Source organism: Mytilus galloprovincialis, unplaced genomic scaffold, assembly GCF_965363235.1.
Source record: "Mytilus galloprovincialis unplaced genomic scaffold, xbMytGall1.hap1.1 HAP1_SCAFFOLD_332, whole genome shotgun sequence".
Classification (NCBI taxonomy): domain Eukaryota; kingdom Metazoa; phylum Mollusca; class Bivalvia; order Mytilida; family Mytilidae; genus Mytilus; species Mytilus galloprovincialis.
Window position 1 is genome coordinate 1 of NW_027468239.1, and position 25,382 is coordinate 25,382.

The window sequence follows — 25,382 nt, forward strand, 5'->3', positions numbered from 1 at the left end:
TCACGACCTTCAGATCGCTCTGTCATTTGTGATTATGAGACTGACGCGCTACCTACTGCGCTACCGAGGCCATGATTCTAAACCTCCAATTTAAGGTGTAAATACTTCATAACATTACCATTAACATTGTAGTTACTTGTCAAGGTGAGTGTAGGGCAGAAAGAAACATGTTTATCTTAAAGGAAACACATTTCAAAACATAATGAGCTGTGTTGGTTGTTCATTTTTATAGCTCTTTACTATATGAAATACTTTTAATTGTTTGAGGTTTTTTTTCTTCATATTCTTTTCTCCAAAGGGGGATTGAGTATAGTGCTGATAGTAACTCGTCAGAATAATATTCTGCAGAGGCAATTTGTTGCTAACGAGAAAAAGTTTGCTATCCAATTTGCCCGTTTTGCACATGCATTTTTCAGGTTTCGATGAGCGAACAGCGAGCTAGCGTTCAAGCGTTATATATACAGTTTCTACTCATGACTAGTTGCGTCGATCGCACCCCCCACAATGTACAATATAGATTGCATGGTTCCGTCCAATGTGAAATGGTGAAAAACGCCTCTCCGGTATGATGTTACTTGTGAGTATCAAATGCTCAGCTAAAACTATGCATGTTACCATATATAGACATTCCAGAAAAAGGGAACTGACCAAAAAATGGATAACTCTGTTTAGAGAAAGAAGTGAAATATATAATATGATTGCATGCATTGAGTATTAAGAAAGAATTTTAGTTTGATTTTGGAAAACCAAAAAGAAACATATTTCTACGTAATATTTCGTAATGTATGCCTATAAGACATATTTTTACCAGTTGTAAATGTTGTAAACGAATGATATCTTGATTTAGCTCCAATATAAAGCGTCGGTAGCGTGGCCGAGCGGTCTAAGGCGCTGGTTTAAGGCACCAGTCTCCTCGGAGGCGTGGGTTCGAATCCCACCGCTGCCAAGTGATTTTTTTAGTAAGCAAGAAAATTTATTCATCGATTTTTGCATTGATTGACAAAATATGAAATGGATAAAAAGTTAATACACAGAAGATATTAAAATTGTTGTAATACTTAATAGAAAAGAATTATTCTGTTTAATCCATGATCACATATATTGCAGATGCTAAGCGCTATCTCAATGCAGTTTAAAATGCATGACAAACATTGCGGAAAATAGCATATTACAGGTGCAAATGTATAACACAAGTTTTTAGAACTATTAGACATGCTTTGAAAACAAGAGTAACGGGTAGAAAAAAACTATGCCCCGGGTGAGGATCGAACTCACGACCTTCAGATCGCTCTGTCATTTGTGATTATGAGACTGACGCGCTACCTACTGCGCTACCGAGGCCATGATTCTAAACCTCCAATTTAAGGTGTAAATACTTCATAACATTACCATTAACATTGTAGTTACTTGTCAAGGTGAGTGTAGGGCAGAAAGAAACATGTTTATCTTAAAGGAAACACATTTCAAAACATAATGAGCTGTGTTGGTTGTTCATTTTTATAGCTCTTTACTATATGAAATACTTTTAATTGTTTGAGGTTTTTTTTCTTCATATTCTTTTCTCCAAAGGGGGATTGAGTATAGTGCTGATAGTAACTCGTCAGAATAATATTCTGCAGAGGCAATTTGTTGCTAACGAGAAAAAGTTTGCTATCCAATTTGCCCGTTTTGCACATGCATTTTTCAGGTTTCGATGAGCGAACAGCGAGCTAGCGTTCAAGCGTTATATATACAGTTTCTACTCATGACTAGTTGCGTCGATCGCACCCCCCACAATGTACAATATAGATTGCATGGTTCCGTCCAATGTGAAATGGTGAAAAACGCCTCTCCGGTATGATGTTACTTGTGAGTATCAAATGCTCAGCTAAAACTATGCATGTTACCATATATAGACATTCCAGAAAAAGGGAACTGACCAAAAAATGGATAACTCTGTTTAGAGAAAGAAGTGAAATATATAATATGATTGCATGCATTGAGTATTAAGAAAGAATTTTAGTTTGATTTTGGAAAACCAAAAAGAAACATATTTCTACGTAATATTTCGTAATGTATGCCTATAAGACATATTTTTACCAGTTGTAAATGTTGTAAACGAATGATATCTTGATTTAGCTCCAATATAAAGCGTCGGTAGCGTGGCCGAGCGGTCTAAGGCGCTGGTTTAAGGCACCAGTCTCCTCGGAGGCGTGGGTTCGAATCCCACCGCTGCCAAGTGATTTTTTTAGTAAGCAAGAAAATTTATTCATCGATTTTTGCATTGATTGACAAAATATGAAATGGATAAAAAGTTAATACACAGAAGATATTAAAATTGTTGTAATACTTAATAGAAAAGAATTATTCTGTTTAATCCATGATCACATATATTGCAGATGCTAAGCGCTATCTCAATGCAGTTTAAAATGCATGACAAACATTGCGGAAAATAGCATATTACAGGTGCAAATGTATAACACAAGTTTTTAGAACTATTAGACATGCTTTGAAAACAAGAGTAACGGGTAGAAAAAAACTATGCCCCGGGTGAGGATCGAACTCACGACCTTCAGATCGCTCTGTCATTTGTGATTATGAGACTGACGCGCTACCTACTGCGCTACCGAGGCCATGATTCTAAACCTCCAATTTAAGGTGTAAATACTTCATAACATTACCATTAACATTGTAGTTACTTGTCAAGGTGAGTGTAGGGCAGAAAGAAACATGTTTATCTTAAAGGAAACACATTTCAAAACATAATGAGCTGTGTTGGTTGTTCATTTTTATAGCTCTTTACTATATGAAATACTTTTAATTGTTTGAGGTTTTTTTTCTTCATATTCTTTTCTCCAAAGGGGGATTGAGTATAGTGCTGATAGTAACTCGTCAGAATAATATTCTGCAGAGGCAATTTGTTGCTAACGAGAAAAAGTTTGCTATCCAATTTGCCCGTTTTGCACATGCATTTTTCAGGTTTCGATGAGCGAACAGCGAGCTAGCGTTCAAGCGTTATATATACAGTTTCTACTCATGACTAGTTGCGTCGATCGCACCCCCCACAATGTACAATATAGATTGCATGGTTCCGTCCAATGTGAAATGGTGAAAAACGCCTCTCCGGTATGATGTTACTTGTGAGTATCAAATGCTCAGCTAAAACTATGCATGTTACCATATATAGACATTCCAGAAAAAGGGAACTGACCAAAAAATGGATAACTCTGTTTAGAGAAAGAAGTGAAATATATAATATGATTGCATGCATTGAGTATTAAGAAAGAATTTTAGTTTGATTTTGGAAAACCAAAAAGAAACATATTTCTACGTAATATTTCGTAATGTATGCCTATAAGACATATTTTTACCAGTTGTAAATGTTGTAAACGAATGATATCTTGATTTAGCTCCAATATAAAGCGTCGGTAGCGTGGCCGAGCGGTCTAAGGCGCTGGTTTAAGGCACCAGTCTCCTCGGAGGCGTGGGTTCGAATCCCACCGCTGCCAAGTGATTTTTTTAGTAAGCAAGAAAATTTATTCATCGATTTTTGCATTGATTGACAAAATATGAAATGGATAAAAAGTTAATACACAGAAGATATTAAAATTGTTGTAATACTTAATAGAAAAGAATTATTCTGTTTAATCCATGATCACATATATTGCAGATGCTAAGCGCTATCTCAATGCAGTTTAAAATGCATGACAAACATTGCGGAAAATAGCATATTACAGGTGCAAATGTATAACACAAGTTTTTAGAACTATTAGACATGCTTTGAAAACAAGAGTAACGGGTAGAAAAAAACTATGCCCCGGGTGAGGATCGAACTCACGACCTTCAGATCGCTCTGTCATTTGTGATTATGAGACTGACGCGCTACCTACTGCGCTACCGAGGCCATGATTCTAAACCTCCAATTTAAGGTGTAAATACTTCATAACATTACCATTAACATTGTAGTTACTTGTCAAGGTGAGTGTAGGGCAGAAAGAAACATGTTTATCTTAAAGGAAACACATTTCAAAACATAATGAGCTGTGTTGGTTGTTCATTTTTATAGCTCTTTACTATATGAAATACTTTTAATTGTTTGAGGTTTTTTTTCTTCATATTCTTTTCTCCAAAGGGGGATTGAGTATAGTGCTGATAGTAACTCGTCAGAATAATATTCTGCAGAGGCAATTTGTTGCTAACGAGAAAAAGTTTGCTATCCAATTTGCCCGTTTTGCACATGCATTTTTCAGGTTTCGATGAGCGAACAGCGAGCTAGCGTTCAAGCGTTATATATACAGTTTCTACTCATGACTAGTTGCGTCGATCGCACCCCCCACAATGTACAATATAGATTGCATGGTTCCGTCCAATGTGAAATGGTGAAAAACGCCTCTCCGGTATGATGTTACTTGTGAGTATCAAATGCTCAGCTAAAACTATGCATGTTACCATATATAGACATTCCAGAAAAAGGGAACTGACCAAAAAATGGATAACTCTGTTTAGAGAAAGAAGTGAAATATATAATATGATTGCATGCATTGAGTATTAAGAAAGAATTTTAGTTTGATTTTGGAAAACCAAAAAGAAACATATTTCTACGTAATATTTCGTAATGTATGCCTATAAGACATATTTTTACCAGTTGTAAATGTTGTAAACGAATGATATCTTGATTTAGCTCCAATATAAAGCGTCGGTAGCGTGGCCGAGCGGTCTAAGGCGCTGGTTTAAGGCACCAGTCTCCTCGGAGGCGTGGGTTCGAATCCCACCGCTGCCAAGTGATTTTTTTAGTAAGCAAGAAAATTTATTCATCGATTTTTGCATTGATTGACAAAATATGAAATGGATAAAAAGTTAATACACAGAAGATATTAAAATTGTTGTAATACTTAATAGAAAAGAATTATTCTGTTTAATCCATGATCACATATATTGCAGATGCTAAGCGCTATCTCAATGCAGTTTAAAATGCATGACAAACATTGCGGAAAATAGCATATTACAGGTGCAAATGTATAACACAAGTTTTTAGAACTATTAGACATGCTTTGAAAACAAGAGTAACGGGTAGAAAAAAACTATGCCCCGGGTGAGGATCGAACTCACGACCTTCAGATCGCTCTGTCATTTGTGATTATGAGACTGACGCGCTACCTACTGCGCTACCGAGGCCATGATTCTAAACCTCCAATTTAAGGTGTAAATACTTCATAACATTACCATTAACATTGTAGTTACTTGTCAAGGTGAGTGTAGGGCAGAAAGAAACATGTTTATCTTAAAGGAAACACATTTCAAAACATAATGAGCTGTGTTGGTTGTTCATTTTTATAGCTCTTTACTATATGAAATACTTTTAATTGTTTGAGGTTTTTTTTCTTCATATTCTTTTCTCCAAAGGGGGATTGAGTATAGTGCTGATAGTAACTCGTCAGAATAATATTCTGCAGAGGCAATTTGTTGCTAACGAGAAAAAGTTTGCTATCCAATTTGCCCGTTTTGCACATGCATTTTTCAGGTTTCGATGAGCGAACAGCGAGCTAGCGTTCAAGCGTTATATATACAGTTTCTACTCATGACTAGTTGCGTCGATCGCACCCCCCACAATGTACAATATAGATTGCATGGTTCCGTCCAATGTGAAATGGTGAAAAACGCCTCTCCGGTATGATGTTACTTGTGAGTATCAAATGCTCAGCTAAAACTATGCATGTTACCATATATAGACATTCCAGAAAAAGGGAACTGACCAAAAAATGGATAACTCTGTTTAGAGAAAGAAGTGAAATATATAATATGATTGCATGCATTGAGTATTAAGAAAGAATTTTAGTTTGATTTTGGAAAACCAAAAAGAAACATATTTCTACGTAATATTTCGTAATGTATGCCTATAAGACATATTTTTACCAGTTGTAAATGTTGTAAACGAATGATATCTTGATTTAGCTCCAATATAAAGCGTCGGTAGCGTGGCCGAGCGGTCTAAGGCGCTGGTTTAAGGCACCAGTCTCCTCGGAGGCGTGGGTTCGAATCCCACCGCTGCCAAGTGATTTTTTTAGTAAGCAAGAAAATTTATTCATCGATTTTTGCATTGATTGACAAAATATGAAATGGATAAAAAGTTAATACACAGAAGATATTAAAATTGTTGTAATACTTAATAGAAAAGAATTATTCTGTTTAATCCATGATCACATATATTGCAGATGCTAAGCGCTATCTCAATGCAGTTTAAAATGCATGACAAACATTGCGGAAAATAGCATATTACAGGTGCAAATGTATAACACAAGTTTTTAGAACTATTAGACATGCTTTGAAAACAAGAGTAACGGGTAGAAAAAAACTATGCCCCGGGTGAGGATCGAACTCACGACCTTCAGATCGCTCTGTCATTTGTGATTATGAGACTGACGCGCTACCTACTGCGCTACCGAGGCCATGATTCTAAACCTCCAATTTAAGGTGTAAATACTTCATAACATTACCATTAACATTGTAGTTACTTGTCAAGGTGAGTGTAGGGCAGAAAGAAACATGTTTATCTTAAAGGAAACACATTTCAAAACATAATGAGCTGTGTTGGTTGTTCATTTTTATAGCTCTTTACTATATGAAATACTTTTAATTGTTTGAGGTTTTTTTTCTTCATATTCTTTTCTCCAAAGGGGGATTGAGTATAGTGCTGATAGTAACTCGTCAGAATAATATTCTGCAGAGGCAATTTGTTGCTAACGAGAAAAAGTTTGCTATCCAATTTGCCCGTTTTGCACATGCATTTTTCAGGTTTCGATGAGCGAACAGCGAGCTAGCGTTCAAGCGTTATATATACAGTTTCTACTCATGACTAGTTGCGTCGATCGCACCCCCCACAATGTACAATATAGATTGCATGGTTCCGTCCAATGTGAAATGGTGAAAAACGCCTCTCCGGTATGATGTTACTTGTGAGTATCAAATGCTCAGCTAAAACTATGCATGTTACCATATATAGACATTCCAGAAAAAGGGAACTGACCAAAAAATGGATAACTCTGTTTAGAGAAAGAAGTGAAATATATAATATGATTGCATGCATTGAGTATTAAGAAAGAATTTTAGTTTGATTTTGGAAAACCAAAAAGAAACATATTTCTACGTAATATTTCGTAATGTATGCCTATAAGACATATTTTTACCAGTTGTAAATGTTGTAAACGAATGATATCTTGATTTAGCTCCAATATAAAGCGTCGGTAGCGTGGCCGAGCGGTCTAAGGCGCTGGTTTAAGGCACCAGTCTCCTCGGAGGCGTGGGTTCGAATCCCACCGCTGCCAAGTGATTTTTTTAGTAAGCAAGAAAATTTATTCATCGATTTTTGCATTGATTGACAAAATATGAAATGGATAAAAAGTTAATACACAGAAGATATTAAAATTGTTGTAATACTTAATAGAAAAGAATTATTCTGTTTAATCCATGATCACATATATTGCAGATGCTAAGCGCTATCTCAATGCAGTTTAAAATGCATGACAAACATTGCGGAAAATAGCATATTACAGGTGCAAATGTATAACACAAGTTTTTAGAACTATTAGACATGCTTTGAAAACAAGAGTAACGGGTAGAAAAAAACTATGCCCCGGGTGAGGATCGAACTCACGACCTTCAGATCGCTCTGTCATTTGTGATTATGAGACTGACGCGCTACCTACTGCGCTACCGAGGCCATGATTCTAAACCTCCAATTTAAGGTGTAAATACTTCATAACATTACCATTAACATTGTAGTTACTTGTCAAGGTGAGTGTAGGGCAGAAAGAAACATGTTTATCTTAAAGGAAACACATTTCAAAACATAATGAGCTGTGTTGGTTGTTCATTTTTATAGCTCTTTACTATATGAAATACTTTTAATTGTTTGAGGTTTTTTTTCTTCATATTCTTTTCTCCAAAGGGGGATTGAGTATAGTGCTGATAGTAACTCGTCAGAATAATATTCTGCAGAGGCAATTTGTTGCTAACGAGAAAAAGTTTGCTATCCAATTTGCCCGTTTTGCACATGCATTTTTCAGGTTTCGATGAGCGAACAGCGAGCTAGCGTTCAAGCGTTATATATACAGTTTCTACTCATGACTAGTTGCGTCGATCGCACCCCCCACAATGTACAATATAGATTGCATGGTTCCGTCCAATGTGAAATGGTGAAAAACGCCTCTCCGGTATGATGTTACTTGTGAGTATCAAATGCTCAGCTAAAACTATGCATGTTACCATATATAGACATTCCAGAAAAAGGGAACTGACCAAAAAATGGATAACTCTGTTTAGAGAAAGAAGTGAAATATATAATATGATTGCATGCATTGAGTATTAAGAAAGAATTTTAGTTTGATTTTGGAAAACCAAAAAGAAACATATTTCTACGTAATATTTCGTAATGTATGCCTATAAGACATATTTTTACCAGTTGTAAATGTTGTAAACGAATGATATCTTGATTTAGCTCCAATATAAAGCGTCGGTAGCGTGGCCGAGCGGTCTAAGGCGCTGGTTTAAGGCACCAGTCTCCTCGGAGGCGTGGGTTCGAATCCCACCGCTGCCAAGTGATTTTTTTAGTAAGCAAGAAAATTTATTCATCGATTTTTGCATTGATTGACAAAATATGAAATGGATAAAAAGTTAATACACAGAAGATATTAAAATTGTTGTAATACTTAATAGAAAAGAATTATTCTGTTTAATCCATGATCACATATATTGCAGATGCTAAGCGCTATCTCAATGCAGTTTAAAATGCATGACAAACATTGCGGAAAATAGCATATTACAGGTGCAAATGTATAACACAAGTTTTTAGAACTATTAGACATGCTTTGAAAACAAGAGTAACGGGTAGAAAAAAACTATGCCCCGGGTGAGGATCGAACTCACGACCTTCAGATCGCTCTGTCATTTGTGATTATGAGACTGACGCGCTACCTACTGCGCTACCGAGGCCATGATTCTAAACCTCCAATTTAAGGTGTAAATACTTCATAACATTACCATTAACATTGTAGTTACTTGTCAAGGTGAGTGTAGGGCAGAAAGAAACATGTTTATCTTAAAGGAAACACATTTCAAAACATAATGAGCTGTGTTGGTTGTTCATTTTTATAGCTCTTTACTATATGAAATACTTTTAATTGTTTGAGGTTTTTTTTCTTCATATTCTTTTCTCCAAAGGGGGATTGAGTATAGTGCTGATAGTAACTCGTCAGAATAATATTCTGCAGAGGCAATTTGTTGCTAACGAGAAAAAGTTTGCTATCCAATTTGCCCGTTTTGCACATGCATTTTTCAGGTTTCGATGAGCGAACAGCGAGCTAGCGTTCAAGCGTTATATATACAGTTTCTACTCATGACTAGTTGCGTCGATCGCACCCCCCACAATGTACAATATAGATTGCATGGTTCCGTCCAATGTGAAATGGTGAAAAACGCCTCTCCGGTATGATGTTACTTGTGAGTATCAAATGCTCAGCTAAAACTATGCATGTTACCATATATAGACATTCCAGAAAAAGGGAACTGACCAAAAAATGGATAACTCTGTTTAGAGAAAGAAGTGAAATATATAATATGATTGCATGCATTGAGTATTAAGAAAGAATTTTAGTTTGATTTTGGAAAACCAAAAAGAAACATATTTCTACGTAATATTTCGTAATGTATGCCTATAAGACATATTTTTACCAGTTGTAAATGTTGTAAACGAATGATATCTTGATTTAGCTCCAATATAAAGCGTCGGTAGCGTGGCCGAGCGGTCTAAGGCGCTGGTTTAAGGCACCAGTCTCCTCGGAGGCGTGGGTTCGAATCCCACCGCTGCCAAGTGATTTTTTTAGTAAGCAAGAAAATTTATTCATCGATTTTTGCATTGATTGACAAAATATGAAATGGATAAAAAGTTAATACACAGAAGATATTAAAATTGTTGTAATACTTAATAGAAAAGAATTATTCTGTTTAATCCATGATCACATATATTGCAGATGCTAAGCGCTATCTCAATGCAGTTTAAAATGCATGACAAACATTGCGGAAAATAGCATATTACAGGTGCAAATGTATAACACAAGTTTTTAGAACTATTAGACATGCTTTGAAAACAAGAGTAACGGGTAGAAAAAAACTATGCCCCGGGTGAGGATCGAACTCACGACCTTCAGATCGCTCTGTCATTTGTGATTATGAGACTGACGCGCTACCTACTGCGCTACCGAGGCCATGATTCTAAACCTCCAATTTAAGGTGTAAATACTTCATAACATTACCATTAACATTGTAGTTACTTGTCAAGGTGAGTGTAGGGCAGAAAGAAACATGTTTATCTTAAAGGAAACACATTTCAAAACATAATGAGCTGTGTTGGTTGTTCATTTTTATAGCTCTTTACTATATGAAATACTTTTAATTGTTTGAGGTTTTTTTTCTTCATATTCTTTTCTCCAAAGGGGGATTGAGTATAGTGCTGATAGTAACTCGTCAGAATAATATTCTGCAGAGGCAATTTGTTGCTAACGAGAAAAAGTTTGCTATCCAATTTGCCCGTTTTGCACATGCATTTTTCAGGTTTCGATGAGCGAACAGCGAGCTAGCGTTCAAGCGTTATATATACAGTTTCTACTCATGACTAGTTGCGTCGATCGCACCCCCCACAATGTACAATATAGATTGCATGGTTCCGTCCAATGTGAAATGGTGAAAAACGCCTCTCCGGTATGATGTTACTTGTGAGTATCAAATGCTCAGCTAAAACTATGCATGTTACCATATATAGACATTCCAGAAAAAGGGAACTGACCAAAAAATGGATAACTCTGTTTAGAGAAAGAAGTGAAATATATAATATGATTGCATGCATTGAGTATTAAGAAAGAATTTTAGTTTGATTTTGGAAAACCAAAAAGAAACATATTTCTACGTAATATTTCGTAATGTATGCCTATAAGACATATTTTTACCAGTTGTAAATGTTGTAAACGAATGATATCTTGATTTAGCTCCAATATAAAGCGTCGGTAGCGTGGCCGAGCGGTCTAAGGCGCTGGTTTAAGGCACCAGTCTCCTCGGAGGCGTGGGTTCGAATCCCACCGCTGCCAAGTGATTTTTTTAGTAAGCAAGAAAATTTATTCATCGATTTTTGCATTGATTGACAAAATATGAAATGGATAAAAAGTTAATACACAGAAGATATTAAAATTGTTGTAATACTTAATAGAAAAGAATTATTCTGTTTAATCCATGATCACATATATTGCAGATGCTAAGCGCTATCTCAATGCAGTTTAAAATGCATGACAAACATTGCGGAAAATAGCATATTACAGGTGCAAATGTATAACACAAGTTTTTAGAACTATTAGACATGCTTTGAAAACAAGAGTAACGGGTAGAAAAAAACTATGCCCCGGGTGAGGATCGAACTCACGACCTTCAGATCGCTCTGTCATTTGTGATTATGAGACTGACGCGCTACCTACTGCGCTACCGAGGCCATGATTCTAAACCTCCAATTTAAGGTGTAAATACTTCATAACATTACCATTAACATTGTAGTTACTTGTCAAGGTGAGTGTAGGGCAGAAAGAAACATGTTTATCTTAAAGGAAACACATTTCAAAACATAATGAGCTGTGTTGGTTGTTCATTTTTATAGCTCTTTACTATATGAAATACTTTTAATTGTTTGAGGTTTTTTTTCTTCATATTCTTTTCTCCAAAGGGGGATTGAGTATAGTGCTGATAGTAACTCGTCAGAATAATATTCTGCAGAGGCAATTTGTTGCTAACGAGAAAAAGTTTGCTATCCAATTTGCCCGTTTTGCACATGCATTTTTCAGGTTTCGATGAGCGAACAGCGAGCTAGCGTTCAAGCGTTATATATACAGTTTCTACTCATGACTAGTTGCGTCGATCGCACCCCCCACAATGTACAATATAGATTGCATGGTTCCGTCCAATGTGAAATGGTGAAAAACGCCTCTCCGGTATGATGTTACTTGTGAGTATCAAATGCTCAGCTAAAACTATGCATGTTACCATATATAGACATTCCAGAAAAAGGGAACTGACCAAAAAATGGATAACTCTGTTTAGAGAAAGAAGTGAAATATATAATATGATTGCATGCATTGAGTATTAAGAAAGAATTTTAGTTTGATTTTGGAAAACCAAAAAGAAACATATTTCTACGTAATATTTCGTAATGTATGCCTATAAGACATATTTTTACCAGTTGTAAATGTTGTAAACGAATGATATCTTGATTTAGCTCCAATATAAAGCGTCGGTAGCGTGGCCGAGCGGTCTAAGGCGCTGGTTTAAGGCACCAGTCTCCTCGGAGGCGTGGGTTCGAATCCCACCGCTGCCAAGTGATTTTTTTAGTAAGCAAGAAAATTTATTCATCGATTTTTGCATTGATTGACAAAATATGAAATGGATAAAAAGTTAATACACAGAAGATATTAAAATTGTTGTAATACTTAATAGAAAAGAATTATTCTGTTTAATCCATGATCACATATATTGCAGATGCTAAGCGCTATCTCAATGCAGTTTAAAATGCATGACAAACATTGCGGAAAATAGCATATTACAGGTGCAAATGTATAACACAAGTTTTTAGAACTATTAGACATGCTTTGAAAACAAGAGTAACGGGTAGAAAAAAACTATGCCCCGGGTGAGGATCGAACTCACGACCTTCAGATCGCTCTGTCATTTGTGATTATGAGACTGACGCGCTACCTACTGCGCTACCGAGGCCATGATTCTAAACCTCCAATTTAAGGTGTAAATACTTCATAACATTACCATTAACATTGTAGTTACTTGTCAAGGTGAGTGTAGGGCAGAAAGAAACATGTTTATCTTAAAGGAAACACATTTCAAAACATAATGAGCTGTGTTGGTTGTTCATTTTTATAGCTCTTTACTATATGAAATACTTTTAATTGTTTGAGGTTTTTTTTCTTCATATTCTTTTCTCCAAAGGGGGATTGAGTATAGTGCTGATAGTAACTCGTCAGAATAATATTCTGCAGAGGCAATTTGTTGCTAACGAGAAAAAGTTTGCTATCCAATTTGCCCGTTTTGCACATGCATTTTTCAGGTTTCGATGAGCGAACAGCGAGCTAGCGTTCAAGCGTTATATATACAGTTTCTACTCATGACTAGTTGCGTCGATCGCACCCCCCACAATGTACAATATAGATTGCATGGTTCCGTCCAATGTGAAATGGTGAAAAACGCCTCTCCGGTATGATGTTACTTGTGAGTATCAAATGCTCAGCTAAAACTATGCATGTTACCATATATAGACATTCCAGAAAAAGGGAACTGACCAAAAAATGGATAACTCTGTTTAGAGAAAGAAGTGAAATATATAATATGATTGCATGCATTGAGTATTAAGAAAGAATTTTAGTTTGATTTTGGAAAACCAAAAAGAAACATATTTCTACGTAATATTTCGTAATGTATGCCTATAAGACATATTTTTACCAGTTGTAAATGTTGTAAACGAATGATATCTTGATTTAGCTCCAATATAAAGCGTCGGTAGCGTGGCCGAGCGGTCTAAGGCGCTGGTTTAAGGCACCAGTCTCCTCGGAGGCGTGGGTTCGAATCCCACCGCTGCCAAGTGATTTTTTTAGTAAGCAAGAAAATTTATTCATCGATTTTTGCATTGATTGACAAAATATGAAATGGATAAAAAGTTAATACACAGAAGATATTAAAATTGTTGTAATACTTAATAGAAAAGAATTATTCTGTTTAATCCATGATCACATATATTGCAGATGCTAAGCGCTATCTCAATGCAGTTTAAAATGCATGACAAACATTGCGGAAAATAGCATATTACAGGTGCAAATGTATAACACAAGTTTTTAGAACTATTAGACATGCTTTGAAAACAAGAGTAACGGGTAGAAAAAAACTATGCCCCGGGTGAGGATCGAACTCACGACCTTCAGATCGCTCTGTCATTTGTGATTATGAGACTGACGCGCTACCTACTGCGCTACCGAGGCCATGATTCTAAACCTCCAATTTAAGGTGTAAATACTTCATAACATTACCATTAACATTGTAGTTACTTGTCAAGGTGAGTGTAGGGCAGAAAGAAACATGTTTATCTTAAAGGAAACACATTTCAAAACATAATGAGCTGTGTTGGTTGTTCATTTTTATAGCTCTTTACTATATGAAATACTTTTAATTGTTTGAGGTTTTTTTTCTTCATATTCTTTTCTCCAAAGGGGGATTGAGTATAGTGCTGATAGTAACTCGTCAGAATAATATTCTGCAGAGGCAATTTGTTGCTAACGAGAAAAAGTTTGCTATCCAATTTGCCCGTTTTGCACATGCATTTTTCAGGTTTCGATGAGCGAACAGCGAGCTAGCGTTCAAGCGTTATATATACAGTTTCTACTCATGACTAGTTGCGTCGATCGCACCCCCCACAATGTACAATATAGATTGCATGGTTCCGTCCAATGTGAAATGGTGAAAAACGCCTCTCCGGTATGATGTTACTTGTGAGTATCAAATGCTCAGCTAAAACTATGCATGTTACCATATATAGACATTCCAGAAAAAGGGAACTGACCAAAAAATGGATAACTCTGTTTAGAGAAAGAAGTGAAATATATAATATGATTGCATGCATTGAGTATTAAGAAAGAATTTTAGTTTGATTTTGGAAAACCAAAAAGAAACATATTTCTACGTAATATTTCGTAATGTATGCCTATAAGACATATTTTTACCAGTTGTAAATGTTGTAAACGAATGATATCTTGATTTAGCTCCAATATAAAGCGTCGGTAGCGTGGCCGAGCGGTCTAAGGCGCTGGTTTAAGGCACCAGTCTCCTCGGAGGCGTGGGTTCGAATCCCACCGCTGCCAAGTGATTTTTTTAGTAAGCAAGAAAATTTATTCATCGATTTTTGCATTGATTGACAAAATATGAAATGGATAAAAAGTTAATACACAGAAGATATTAAAATTGTTGTAATACTTAATAGAAAAGAATTATTCTGTTTAATCCATGATCACATATATTGCAGATGCTAAGCGCTATCTCAATGCAGTTTAAAATGCATGACAAACATTGCGGAAAATAGCATATTACAGGTGCAAATGTATAACACAAGTTTTTAGAACTATTAGACATGCTTTGAAAACAAGAGTAACGGGTAGAAAAAAACTATGCCCCGGGTGAGGATCGAACTCACGACCTTCAGATCGCTCTGTCATTTGTGATTATGAGACTGACGCGCTACCTACTGCGCTACCGAGGCCATGATTCTAAACCTCCAATTTAAGGTGTAAATACTTCATAACATTACCATTAACATTGTAGTTACTTGTCAAGGTGAGTGTAGGGCAGAAAGAAACATGTTTATCTTAAAGGAAACACATTTCAAAACATAATGAGCTGTGTTGGTTGTTCATTTTTATAGCTCTTTACTATATGAAATACTTTTAATTGTTTGAGGTTTTTTTTCTTCATATTCTTTTCTCCAAAGGGGGATTGAGTATAGTGCTGATAGTAACTCGTCAGAATAATATTCTGCAGAGGCAATTTGTTGCTAACGAGAAAAAGTTTGCTATCCAATTTGCCCGTTTTGCACATGCATTTTTCAGGTTTCGATGAGCGAACAGCGAGCTAGCGTTCAAGCGTTATATATACAGTTTCTACTCATGACTAGTTGCGTCGATCGCACCCCCCACAATGTACAATATAGATTGCATGGTTCCGTCCAATGTGAAATGGTGAAAAACGCCTCTCCGGTATGATGTTACTTGTGAGTATCAAATGCTCAGCTAAAACTATGCATGTTACCATATATAGACATTCCAGAAAAAGGGAACTGACCAAAAAATGGATAACTCTGTTTAGAGAAAGAAGTGAAATATATAATATGATTGCATGCATTGAGTATTAAGAAAGAATTTTAGTTTGATTTTGGAAAACCAAAAAGAAACATATTTCTACGTAATATTTCGTAATGTATGCCTATAAGACATATTTTTACCAGTTGTAAATGTTGTAAACGAATGATATCTTGATTTAGCTCCAATATAAAGCGTCGGTAGCGTGGCCGAGCGGTCTAAGGCGCTGGTTTAAGGCACCAGTCTCCTCGGAGGCGTGGGTTCGAATCCCACCGCTGCCAAGTGATTTTTTTAGTAAGCAAGAAAATTTATTCATCGATTTTTGCATTGATTGACAAAATATGAAATGGATAAAAAGTTAATACACAGAAGATATTAAAATTGTTGTAATACTTAATAGAAAAGAATTATTCTGTTTAATCCATGATCACATATATTGCAGATGCTAAGCGCTATCTCAATGCAGTTTAAAATGCATGACAAACATTGCGGAAAATAGCATATTACAGGTGCAAATGTATAACACAAGTTTTTAGAACTATTAGACATGCTTTGAAAACAAGAGTAACGGGTAGAAAAAAACTATGCCCCGGGTGAGGATCGAACTCACGACCTTCAGATCGCTCTGTCATTTGTGATTATGAGACTGACGCGCTACCTACTGCGCTACCGAGGCCATGATTCTAAACCTCCAATTTAAGGTGTAAATACTTCATAACATTACCATTAACATTGTAGTTACTTGTCAAGGTGAGTGTAGGGCAGAAAGAAACATGTTTATCTTAAAGGAAACACATTTCAAAACATAATGAGCTGTGTTGGTTGTTCATTTTTATAGCTCTTTACTATATGAAATACTTTTAATTGTTTGAGGTTTTTTTTCTTCATATTCTTTTCTCCAAAGGGGGATTGAGTATAGTGCTGATAGTAACTCGTCAGAATAATATTCTGCAGAGGCAATTTGTTGCTAACGAGAAAAAGTTTGCTATCCAATTTGCCCGTTTTGCACATGCATTTTTCAGGTTTCGATGAGCGAACAGCGAGCTAGCGTTCAAGCGTTATATATACAGTTTCTACTCATGACTAGTTGCGTCGATCGCACCCCCCACAATGTACAATATAGATTGCATGGTTCCGTCCAATGTGAAATGGTGAAAAACGCCTCTCCGGTATGATGTTACTTGTGAGTATCAAATGCTCAGCTAAAACTATGCATGTTACCATATATAGACATTCCAGAAAAAGGGAACTGACCAAAAAATGGATAACTCTGTTTAGAGAAAGAAGTGAAATATATAATATGATTGCATGCATTGAGTATTAAGAAAGAATTTTAGTTTGATTTTGGAAAACCAAAAAGAAACATATTTCTACGTAATATTTCGTAATGTATGCCTATAAGACATATTTTTACCAGTTGTAAATGTTGTAAACGAATGATATCTTGATTTAGCTCCAATATAAAGCGTCGGTAGCGTGGCCGAGCGGTCTAAGGCGCTGGTTTAAGGCACCAGTCTCCTCGGAGGCGTGGGTTCGAATCCCACCGCTGCCAAGTGATTTTTTTAGTAAGCAAGAAAATTTATTCATCGATTTTTGCATTGATTGACAAAATATGAAATGGATAAAAAGTTAATACACAGAAGATATTAAAATTGTTGTAATACTTAATAGAAAAGAATTATTCTGTTTAATCCATGATCACATATATTGCAGATGCTAAGCGCTATCTCAATGCAGTTTAAAATGCATGACAAACATTGCGGAAAATAGCATATTACAGGTGCAAATGTATAACACAAGTTTTTAGAACTATTAGACATGCTTTGAAAACAAGAGTAACGGGTAGAAAAAAACTATGCCCCGGGTGAGGATCGAACTCACGACCTTCAGATCGCTCTGTCATTTGTGATTATGAGACTGACGCGCTACCTACTGCGCTACCGAGGCCATGATTCTAAACCTCCAATTTAAGGTGTAAATACTTCATAACATTACCATTAACATTGTAGTTACTTGTCAAGGTGAGTGTAGGGCAGAAAGAAACATGTTTATCTTAAAGGAAACACATTTCAAAACATAATGAGCTGTGTTGGTTGTTCATTTTTATAGCTCTTTACTATATGAAATACTTTTAATTGTTTGAGGTTTTTTTTCTTCATATTCTTTTCTCCAAAGGGGGATTGAGTATAGTGCTGATAGTAACTCGTCAGAATAATATTCTGCAGAGGCAATTTGTTGCTAACGAGAAAAAGTTTGCTATCCAATTTGCCCGTTTTGCACATGCATTTTTCAGGTTTCGATGAGCGAACAGCGAGCTAGCGTTCAAGCGTTATATATACAGTTTCTACTCATGACTAGTTGCGTCGATCGCACCCCCCACAATGTACAATATAGATTGCATGGTTCCGTCCAATGTGAAATGGTGAAAAACGCCTCTCCGGTATGATGTTACTTGTGAGTATCAAATGCTCAGCTAAAACTATGCATGTTACCATATATAGACATTCCAGAAAAAGGGAACTGACCAAAAAATGGATAACTCTGTTTAGAGAAAGAAGTGAAATATATAATATGATTGCATGCATTGAGTATTAAGAAAGAATTTTAGTTTGATTTTGGAAAACCAAAAAGAAACATATTTCTACGTAATATTTCGTAATGTATGCCTATAAGACATATTTTTACCAGTTGTAAATGTTGTAAACGAATGATATCTTGATTTAGCTCCAATATAAAGCGTCGGTAGCGTGGCCGAGCGGTCTAAGGCGCTGGTTTAAGGCACCAGTCTCCTCGGAGGCGTGGGTTCGAATCCCACCGCTGCCAAGTGATTTTTTTAGTAAGCAAGAAAATTTATTCATCGATTTTTGCATTGATTGACAAAATATGAAATGGATAAAAAGTTAATACACAGAAGATATTAAAATTGTTGTAATACTTAATAGAAAAGAATTATTCTGTTTAATCCATGATCACATATATTGCAGATGCTAAGCGCTATCTCAATGCAGTTTAAAATGCATGACAAACATTGCGGAAAATAGCATATTACAGGTGCAAATGTATAACACAAGTTTTTAGAACTATTAGACATGCTTTGAAAACAAGAGTAACGGGTAGAAAAAAACTATGCCCCGGGTGAGGATCGAACTCACGACCTTCAGATCGCTCTGTCATTTGTGATTATGAGACTGACGCGCTACCTACTGCGCTACCGAGGCCATGATTCTAAACCTCCAATTTAAGGTGTAAATACTTCATAACATTACCATTAACATTGTAGTTACTTGTCAAGGTGAGTGTAGGGCAGAAAGAAACATGTTTATCTTAAAGGAAACACATTTCAAAACATAATGAGCTGTGTTGGTTGTTCATTTTTATAGCTCTTTACTATATGAAATACTTTTAATTGTTTGAGGTTTTTTTTCTTCATATTCTTTTCTCCAAAGGGGGATTGAGTATAGTGCTGATAGTAACTCGTCAGAATAATATTCTGCAGAGGCAATTTGTTGCTAACGAGAAAAAGTTTGCTATCCAATTTGCCCGTTTTGCACATGCATTTTTCAGGTTTCGATGAGCGAACAGCGAGCTAGCGTTCAAGCGTTATATATACAGTTTCTACTCATGACTAGTTGCGTCGATCGCACCCCCCACAATGTACAATATAGATTGCATGGTTCCGTCCAATGTGAAATGGTGAAAAACGCCTCTCCGGTATGATGTTACTTGTGAGTATCAAATGCTCAGCTAAAACTATGCATGTTACCATATATAGACATTCCAGAAAAAGGGAACTGACCAAAAAATGGATAACTCTGTTTAGAGAAAGAAGTGAAATATATAATATGATTGCATGCATTGAGTATTAAGAAAGAATTTTAGTTTGATTTTGGAAAACCAAAAAGAAACATATTTCTACGTAATATTTCGTAATGTATGCCTATAAGACATATTTTTACCAGTTGTAAATGTTGTAAACGAATGATATCTTGATTTAGCTCCAATATAAAGCGTCGGTAGCGTGGCCGAGCGGTCTAAGGCGCTGGTTTAAGGCACCAGTCTCCTCGGAGGCGTGGGTTCGAATCCCACCGCTGCCAAGTGATTTTTTTAGTAAGCAAGAAAATTTATTCATCGATTTTTGCATTGATTGACAAAATATGAAATGGATAAAAAGTTAATACACAGAAGATATTAAAATTGTTGTAATACTTAATAGAAAAGAATTATTCTGTTTAATCCATGATCACATATATTGCAGATGCTAAGCGCTATCTCAATGCAGTTTAAAATGCATGACAAACATTGCGGAAAATAGCATATTACAGGTGCAAATGTATAACACAAGTTTTTAGAACTATTAGACATGCTTTGAAAACAAGAGTAACGGGTAGAAAAAAACTATGCCCCGGGTGAGGATCGAACTCACGACCTTCAGATCGCTCTGTCATTTGTGATTATGAGACTGACGCGCTACCTACTGCGCTACCGAGGCCATGATTCTAAACCTCCAATTTAAGGTGTAAATACTTCATAACATTACCATTAACATTGTAGTTACTTGTCAAGGTGAGTGTAGGGCAGAAAGAAACATGTTTATCTTAAAGGAAACACATTTCAAAACATAATGAGCTGTGTTGGTTGTTCATTTTTATAGCTCTTTACTATATGAAATACTTTTAATTGTTTGAGGTTTTTTTTCTTCATATTCTTTTCTCCAAAGGGGGATTGAGTATAGTGCTGATAGTAACTCGTCAGAATAATATTCTGCAGAGGCAATTTGTTGCTAACGAGAAAAAGTTTGCTATCCAATTTGCCCGTTTTGCACATGCATTTTTCAGGTTTCGATGAGCGAACAGCGAGCTAGCGTTCAAGCGTTATATATACAGTTTCTACTCATGACTAGTTGCGTCGATCGCACCCCCCACAATGTACAATATAGATTGCATGGTTCCGTCCAATGTGAAATGGTGAAAAACGCCTCTCCGGTATGATGTTACTTGTGAGTATCAAATGCTCAGCTAAAACTATGCATGTTACCATATATAGACATTCCAGAAAAAGGGAACTGACCAAAAAATGGATAACTCTGTTTAGAGAAAGAAGTGAAATATATAATATGATTGCATGCATTGAGTATTAAGAAAGAATTTTAGTTTGATTTTGGAAAACCAAAAAGAAACATATTTCTACGTAATATTTCGTAATGTATGCCTATAAGACATATTTTTACCAGTTGTAAATGTTGTAAACGAATGATATCTTGATTTAGCTCCAATATAAAGCGTCGGTAGCGTGGCCGAGCGGTCTAAGGCGCTGGTTTAAGGCACCAGTCTCCTCGGAGGCGTGGGTTCGAATCCCACCGCTGCCAAGTGATTTTTTTAGTAAGCAAGAAAATTTATTCATCGATTTTTGCATTGATTGACAAAATATGAAATGGATAAAAAGTTAATACACAGAAGATATTAAAATTGTTGTAATACTTAATAGAAAAGAATTATTCTGTTTAATCCATGATCACATATATTGCAGATGCTAAGCGCTATCTCAATGCAGTTTAAAATGCATGACAAACATTGCGGAAAATAGCATATTACAGGTGCAAATGTATAACACAAGTTTTTAGAACTATTAGACATGCTTTGAAAACAAGAGTAACGGGTAGAAAAAAACTATGCCCCGGGTGAGGATCGAACTCACGACCTTCAGATCGCTCTGTCATTTGTGATTATGAGACTGACGCGCTACCTACTGCGCTACCGAGGCCATGATTCTAAACCTCCAATTTAAGGTGTAAATACTTCATAACATTACCATTAACATTGTAGTTACTTGTCAAGGTGAGTGTAGGGCAGAAAGAAACATGTTTATCTTAAAGGAAACACATTTCAAAACATAATGAGCTGTGTTGGTTGTTCATTTTTATAGCTCTTTACTATATGAAATACTTTTAATTGTTTGAGGTTTTTTTTCTTCATATTCTTTTCTCCAAAGGGGGATTGAGTATAGTGCTGATAGTAACTCGTCAGAATAATATTCTGCAGAGGCAATTTGTTGCTAACGAGAAAAAGTTTGCTATCCAATTTGCCCGTTTTGCACATGCATTTTTCAGGTTTCGATGAGCGAACAGCGAGCTAGCGTTCAAGCGTTATATATACAGTTTCTACTCATGACTAGTTGCGTCGATCGCACCCCCCACAATGTACAATATAGATTGCATGGTTCCGTCCAATGTGAAATGGTGAAAAACGCCTCTCCGGTATGATGTTACTTGTGAGTATCAAATGCTCAGCTAAAACTATGCATGTTACCATATATAGACATTCCAGAAAAAGGGAACTGACCAAAAAATGGATAACTCTGTTTAGAGAAAGAAGTGAAATATATAATATGATTGCATGCATTGAGTATTAAGAAAGAATTTTAGTTTGATTTTGGAAAACCAAAAAGAAACATATTTCTACGTAATATTTCGTAATGTATGCCTATAAGACATATTTTTACCAGTTGTAAATGTTGTAAACGAATGATATCTTGATTTAGCTCCAATATAAAGCGTCGGTAGCGTGGCCGAGCGGTCTAAGGCGCTGGTTTAAGGCACCAGTCTCCTCGGAGGCGTGGGTTCGAATCCCACCGCTGCCAAGTGATTTTTTTAGTAAGCAAGAAAATTTATTCATCGATTTTTGCATTGATTGACAAAATATGAAATGGATAAAAAGTTAATACACAGAAGATATTAAAATTGTTGTAATACTTAATAGAAAAGAATTATTCTGTTTAATCCATGATCACATATATTGCAGATGCTAAGCGCTATCTCAATGCAGTTTAAAATGCATGACAAACATTGCGGAAAATAGCATATTACAGGTGCAAATGTATAACACAAGTTTTTAGAACTATTAGACATGCTTTGAAAACAAGAGTAACGGGTAGAAAAAAACTATGCCCCGGGTGAGGATCGAACTCACGACCTTCAGATCGCTCTGTCATTTGTGATTATGAGACTGACGCGCTACCTACTGCGCTACCGAGGCCATGATTCTAAACCTCCAATTTAAGGTGTAAATACTTCATAACATTACCATTAACATTGTAGTTACTTGTCAAGGTGAGTGTAGGGCAGAAAGAAACATGTTTATCTTAAAGGAAACACATTTCAAAACATAATGAGCTGTGTTGGTTGTTCATTTTTATAGCTCTTTACTATATGAAATACTTTTAATTGTTTGAGGTTTTTTTTCTTCATATTCTTTTCTCCAAAGGGGGATTGAGTATAGTGCTGATAGTAACTCGTCAGAATAATATTCTGCAGAGGCAATTTGTTGCTAACGAGAAAAAGTTTGCTATCCAATTTGCCCGTTTTGCACATGCATTTTTCAGGTTTCGATGAGCGAACAGCGAGCTAGCGTTCAAGCGTTATATATACAGTTTCTACTCATGACTAGTTGCGTCGATCGCACCCCCCACAATGTACAATATAGATTGCATGGTTCCGTCCAATGTGAAATGGTGAAAAACGCCTCTCCGGTATGATGTTACTTGTGAGTATCAAATGCTCAGCTAAAACTATGCATGTTACCATATATAGACATTCCAGAAAAAGGGAACTGACCAAAAAATGGATAACTCTGTTTAGAGAAAGAAGTGAAATATATAATATGATTGCATGCATTGAGTATTAAGAAAGAATTTTAGTTTGATTTTGGAAAACCAAAAAGAAACATATTTCTACGTAATATTTCGTAATGTATGCCTATAAGACATATTTTTACCAGTTGTAAATGTTGTAAACGAATGATATCTTGATTTAGCTCCAATATAAAGCGTCGGTAGCGTGGCCGAGCGGTCTAAGGCGCTGGTTTAAGGCACCAGTCTCCTCGGAGGCGTGGGTTCGAATCCCACCGCTGCCAAGTGATTTTTTTAGTAAGCAAGAAAATTTATTCATCGATTTTTGCATTGATTGACAAAATATGAAATGGATAAAAAGTTAATACACAGAAGATATTAAAATTGTTGTAATACTTAATAGAAAAGAATTATTCTGTTTAATCCATGATCACATATATTGCAGATGCTAAGCGCTATCTCAATGCAGTTTAAAATGCATGACAAACATTGCGGAAAATAGCATATTACAGGTGCAAATGTATAACACAAGTTTTTAGAACTATTAGACATGCTTTGAAAACAAGAGTAACGGGTAGAAAAAAACTATGCCCCGGGTGAGGATCGAACTCACGACCTTCAGATCGCTCTGTCATTTGTGATTATGAGACTGACGCGCTACCTACTGCGCTACCGAGGCCATGATTCTAAACCTCCAATTTAAGGTGTAAATACTTCATAACATTACCATTAACATTGTAGTTACTTGTCAAGGTGAGTGTAGGGCAGAAAGAAACATGTTTATCTTAAAGGAAACACATTTCAAAACATAATGAGCTGTGTTGGTTGTTCATTTTTATAGCTCTTTACTATATGAAATACTTTTAATTGTTTGAGGTTTTTTTTCTTCATATTCTTTTCTCCAAAGGGGGATTGAGTATAGTGCTGATAGTAACTCGTCAGAATAATATTCTGCAGAGGCAATTTGTTGCTAACGAGAAAAAGTTTGCTATCCAATTTGCCCGTTTTGCACATGCATTTTTCAGGTTTCGATGAGCGAACAGCGAGCTAGCGTTCAAGCGTTATATATACAGTTTCTACTCATGACTAGTTGCGTCGATCGCACCCCCCACAATGTACAATATAGATTGCATGGTTCCGTCCAATGTGAAATGGTGAAAAACGCCTCTCCGGTATGATGTTACTTGTGAGTATCAAATGCTCAGCTAAAACTATGCATGTTACCATATATAGACATTCCAGAAAAAGGGAACTGACCAAAAAATGGATAACTCTGTTTAGAGAAAGAAGTGAAATATATAATATGATTGCATGCATTGAGTATTAAGAAAGAATTTTAGTTTGATTTTGGAAAACCAAAAAGAAACATATTTCTACGTAATATTTCGTAATGTATGCCTATAAGACATATTTTTACCAGTTGTAAATGTTGTAAACGAATGATATCTTGATTTAGCTCCAATATAAAGCGTCGGTAGCGTGGCCGAGCGGTCTAAGGCGCTGGTTTAAGGCACCAGTCTCCTCGGAGGCGTGGGTTCGAATCCCACCGCTGCCAAGTGATTTTTTTAGTAAGCAAGAAAATTTATTCATCGATTTTTGCATTGATTGACAAAATATGAAATGGATAAAAAGTTAATACACAGAAGATATTAAAATTGTTGTAATACTTAATAGAAAAGAATTATTCTGTTTAATCCATGATCACATATATTGCAGATGCTAAGCGCTATCTCAATGCAGTTTAAAATGCATGACAAACATTGCGGAAAATAGCATATTACAGGTGCAAATGTATAACACAAGTTTTTAGAACTATTAGACATGCTTTGAAAACAAGAGTAA

The 25,382-nt window shown here is 35.9% G+C and overlaps 39 non-coding genes across 39 annotated transcripts; 20 read left to right on the top strand and 19 right to left on the bottom strand.

The window, feature by feature from the left end:
- Positions 1-864: 864 nt before the first annotated feature.
- Positions 865-946, top strand: Trnal-aag (transfer RNA leucine (anticodon AAG)). Its single transcript has one exon. It is a non-coding gene; the product is annotated as a tRNA-Leu (tRNA).
- A 304-nt stretch (positions 947-1,250) lies between these two features.
- Positions 1,251-1,341, bottom strand: Trnam-cau (transfer RNA methionine (anticodon CAU)). Its single transcript is given in 2 exon segments — positions 1,251-1,286; positions 1,305-1,341. It is a non-coding gene; the product is annotated as a tRNA-Met (tRNA).
- A 794-nt stretch (positions 1,342-2,135) lies between these two features.
- On the top strand, positions 2,136-2,217 carry Trnal-aag (transfer RNA leucine (anticodon AAG)). Its single transcript has one exon. It is a non-coding gene; the product is annotated as a tRNA-Leu (tRNA).
- Positions 2,218-2,521: 304 nt separating this feature from the next.
- Trnam-cau (transfer RNA methionine (anticodon CAU)) lies at positions 2,522-2,612 on the bottom strand. Its single transcript is given in 2 exon segments — positions 2,522-2,557; positions 2,576-2,612. It is a non-coding gene; the product is annotated as a tRNA-Met (tRNA).
- Positions 2,613-3,406: 794 nt separating this feature from the next.
- Trnal-aag (transfer RNA leucine (anticodon AAG)) lies at positions 3,407-3,488 on the top strand. Its single transcript has one exon. It is a non-coding gene; the product is annotated as a tRNA-Leu (tRNA).
- Positions 3,489-3,792: 304 nt separating this feature from the next.
- On the bottom strand, positions 3,793-3,883 carry Trnam-cau (transfer RNA methionine (anticodon CAU)). The gene is given in 2 exon segments: positions 3,793-3,828; positions 3,847-3,883. It is a non-coding gene; the product is annotated as a tRNA-Met (tRNA).
- A 794-nt stretch (positions 3,884-4,677) lies between these two features.
- Trnal-aag (transfer RNA leucine (anticodon AAG)) lies at positions 4,678-4,759 on the top strand. Its single transcript has one exon. It is a non-coding gene; the product is annotated as a tRNA-Leu (tRNA).
- Positions 4,760-5,063: 304 nt separating this feature from the next.
- Trnam-cau (transfer RNA methionine (anticodon CAU)) lies at positions 5,064-5,154 on the bottom strand. The gene is given in 2 exon segments: positions 5,064-5,099; positions 5,118-5,154. It is a non-coding gene; the product is annotated as a tRNA-Met (tRNA).
- Positions 5,155-5,948: 794 nt separating this feature from the next.
- Trnal-aag (transfer RNA leucine (anticodon AAG)) lies at positions 5,949-6,030 on the top strand. Its single transcript has one exon. It is a non-coding gene; the product is annotated as a tRNA-Leu (tRNA).
- A 304-nt stretch (positions 6,031-6,334) lies between these two features.
- On the bottom strand, positions 6,335-6,425 carry Trnam-cau (transfer RNA methionine (anticodon CAU)). The gene is given in 2 exon segments: positions 6,335-6,370; positions 6,389-6,425. It is a non-coding gene; the product is annotated as a tRNA-Met (tRNA).
- Positions 6,426-7,219: 794 nt separating this feature from the next.
- Trnal-aag (transfer RNA leucine (anticodon AAG)) lies at positions 7,220-7,301 on the top strand. Its single transcript has one exon. It is a non-coding gene; the product is annotated as a tRNA-Leu (tRNA).
- Positions 7,302-7,605: 304 nt separating this feature from the next.
- Positions 7,606-7,696, bottom strand: Trnam-cau (transfer RNA methionine (anticodon CAU)). Its single transcript is given in 2 exon segments — positions 7,606-7,641; positions 7,660-7,696. It is a non-coding gene; the product is annotated as a tRNA-Met (tRNA).
- Positions 7,697-8,490: 794 nt separating this feature from the next.
- Trnal-aag (transfer RNA leucine (anticodon AAG)) lies at positions 8,491-8,572 on the top strand. Its single transcript has one exon. It is a non-coding gene; the product is annotated as a tRNA-Leu (tRNA).
- Positions 8,573-8,876: 304 nt separating this feature from the next.
- On the bottom strand, positions 8,877-8,967 carry Trnam-cau (transfer RNA methionine (anticodon CAU)). Its single transcript is given in 2 exon segments — positions 8,877-8,912; positions 8,931-8,967. It is a non-coding gene; the product is annotated as a tRNA-Met (tRNA).
- Positions 8,968-9,761: 794 nt separating this feature from the next.
- On the top strand, positions 9,762-9,843 carry Trnal-aag (transfer RNA leucine (anticodon AAG)). Its single transcript has one exon. It is a non-coding gene; the product is annotated as a tRNA-Leu (tRNA).
- A 304-nt stretch (positions 9,844-10,147) lies between these two features.
- Positions 10,148-10,238, bottom strand: Trnam-cau (transfer RNA methionine (anticodon CAU)). The gene is given in 2 exon segments: positions 10,148-10,183; positions 10,202-10,238. It is a non-coding gene; the product is annotated as a tRNA-Met (tRNA).
- Positions 10,239-11,032: 794 nt separating this feature from the next.
- Positions 11,033-11,114, top strand: Trnal-aag (transfer RNA leucine (anticodon AAG)). The gene has a single exon. It is a non-coding gene; the product is annotated as a tRNA-Leu (tRNA).
- A 304-nt stretch (positions 11,115-11,418) lies between these two features.
- Positions 11,419-11,509, bottom strand: Trnam-cau (transfer RNA methionine (anticodon CAU)). The gene is given in 2 exon segments: positions 11,419-11,454; positions 11,473-11,509. It is a non-coding gene; the product is annotated as a tRNA-Met (tRNA).
- Positions 11,510-12,303: 794 nt separating this feature from the next.
- Trnal-aag (transfer RNA leucine (anticodon AAG)) lies at positions 12,304-12,385 on the top strand. Its single transcript has one exon. It is a non-coding gene; the product is annotated as a tRNA-Leu (tRNA).
- Positions 12,386-12,689: 304 nt separating this feature from the next.
- On the bottom strand, positions 12,690-12,780 carry Trnam-cau (transfer RNA methionine (anticodon CAU)). Its single transcript is given in 2 exon segments — positions 12,690-12,725; positions 12,744-12,780. It is a non-coding gene; the product is annotated as a tRNA-Met (tRNA).
- Positions 12,781-13,574: 794 nt separating this feature from the next.
- Positions 13,575-13,656, top strand: Trnal-aag (transfer RNA leucine (anticodon AAG)). The gene has a single exon. It is a non-coding gene; the product is annotated as a tRNA-Leu (tRNA).
- Positions 13,657-13,960: 304 nt separating this feature from the next.
- Positions 13,961-14,051, bottom strand: Trnam-cau (transfer RNA methionine (anticodon CAU)). The gene is given in 2 exon segments: positions 13,961-13,996; positions 14,015-14,051. It is a non-coding gene; the product is annotated as a tRNA-Met (tRNA).
- A 794-nt stretch (positions 14,052-14,845) lies between these two features.
- Trnal-aag (transfer RNA leucine (anticodon AAG)) lies at positions 14,846-14,927 on the top strand. Its single transcript has one exon. It is a non-coding gene; the product is annotated as a tRNA-Leu (tRNA).
- A 304-nt stretch (positions 14,928-15,231) lies between these two features.
- Trnam-cau (transfer RNA methionine (anticodon CAU)) lies at positions 15,232-15,322 on the bottom strand. The gene is given in 2 exon segments: positions 15,232-15,267; positions 15,286-15,322. It is a non-coding gene; the product is annotated as a tRNA-Met (tRNA).
- Positions 15,323-16,116: 794 nt separating this feature from the next.
- On the top strand, positions 16,117-16,198 carry Trnal-aag (transfer RNA leucine (anticodon AAG)). Its single transcript has one exon. It is a non-coding gene; the product is annotated as a tRNA-Leu (tRNA).
- A 304-nt stretch (positions 16,199-16,502) lies between these two features.
- Trnam-cau (transfer RNA methionine (anticodon CAU)) lies at positions 16,503-16,593 on the bottom strand. The gene is given in 2 exon segments: positions 16,503-16,538; positions 16,557-16,593. It is a non-coding gene; the product is annotated as a tRNA-Met (tRNA).
- Positions 16,594-17,387: 794 nt separating this feature from the next.
- Positions 17,388-17,469, top strand: Trnal-aag (transfer RNA leucine (anticodon AAG)). Its single transcript has one exon. It is a non-coding gene; the product is annotated as a tRNA-Leu (tRNA).
- A 304-nt stretch (positions 17,470-17,773) lies between these two features.
- On the bottom strand, positions 17,774-17,864 carry Trnam-cau (transfer RNA methionine (anticodon CAU)). Its single transcript is given in 2 exon segments — positions 17,774-17,809; positions 17,828-17,864. It is a non-coding gene; the product is annotated as a tRNA-Met (tRNA).
- A 794-nt stretch (positions 17,865-18,658) lies between these two features.
- On the top strand, positions 18,659-18,740 carry Trnal-aag (transfer RNA leucine (anticodon AAG)). The gene has a single exon. It is a non-coding gene; the product is annotated as a tRNA-Leu (tRNA).
- Positions 18,741-19,044: 304 nt separating this feature from the next.
- Trnam-cau (transfer RNA methionine (anticodon CAU)) lies at positions 19,045-19,135 on the bottom strand. The gene is given in 2 exon segments: positions 19,045-19,080; positions 19,099-19,135. It is a non-coding gene; the product is annotated as a tRNA-Met (tRNA).
- Positions 19,136-19,929: 794 nt separating this feature from the next.
- Trnal-aag (transfer RNA leucine (anticodon AAG)) lies at positions 19,930-20,011 on the top strand. The gene has a single exon. It is a non-coding gene; the product is annotated as a tRNA-Leu (tRNA).
- Positions 20,012-20,315: 304 nt separating this feature from the next.
- On the bottom strand, positions 20,316-20,406 carry Trnam-cau (transfer RNA methionine (anticodon CAU)). Its single transcript is given in 2 exon segments — positions 20,316-20,351; positions 20,370-20,406. It is a non-coding gene; the product is annotated as a tRNA-Met (tRNA).
- Positions 20,407-21,200: 794 nt separating this feature from the next.
- Positions 21,201-21,282, top strand: Trnal-aag (transfer RNA leucine (anticodon AAG)). Its single transcript has one exon. It is a non-coding gene; the product is annotated as a tRNA-Leu (tRNA).
- A 304-nt stretch (positions 21,283-21,586) lies between these two features.
- On the bottom strand, positions 21,587-21,677 carry Trnam-cau (transfer RNA methionine (anticodon CAU)). The gene is given in 2 exon segments: positions 21,587-21,622; positions 21,641-21,677. It is a non-coding gene; the product is annotated as a tRNA-Met (tRNA).
- Positions 21,678-22,471: 794 nt separating this feature from the next.
- Trnal-aag (transfer RNA leucine (anticodon AAG)) lies at positions 22,472-22,553 on the top strand. Its single transcript has one exon. It is a non-coding gene; the product is annotated as a tRNA-Leu (tRNA).
- A 304-nt stretch (positions 22,554-22,857) lies between these two features.
- On the bottom strand, positions 22,858-22,948 carry Trnam-cau (transfer RNA methionine (anticodon CAU)). The gene is given in 2 exon segments: positions 22,858-22,893; positions 22,912-22,948. It is a non-coding gene; the product is annotated as a tRNA-Met (tRNA).
- Positions 22,949-23,742: 794 nt separating this feature from the next.
- On the top strand, positions 23,743-23,824 carry Trnal-aag (transfer RNA leucine (anticodon AAG)). Its single transcript has one exon. It is a non-coding gene; the product is annotated as a tRNA-Leu (tRNA).
- Positions 23,825-24,128: 304 nt separating this feature from the next.
- On the bottom strand, positions 24,129-24,219 carry Trnam-cau (transfer RNA methionine (anticodon CAU)). Its single transcript is given in 2 exon segments — positions 24,129-24,164; positions 24,183-24,219. It is a non-coding gene; the product is annotated as a tRNA-Met (tRNA).
- A 794-nt stretch (positions 24,220-25,013) lies between these two features.
- Trnal-aag (transfer RNA leucine (anticodon AAG)) lies at positions 25,014-25,095 on the top strand. The gene has a single exon. It is a non-coding gene; the product is annotated as a tRNA-Leu (tRNA).
- Positions 25,096-25,382: the final 287 nt, after the last annotated feature.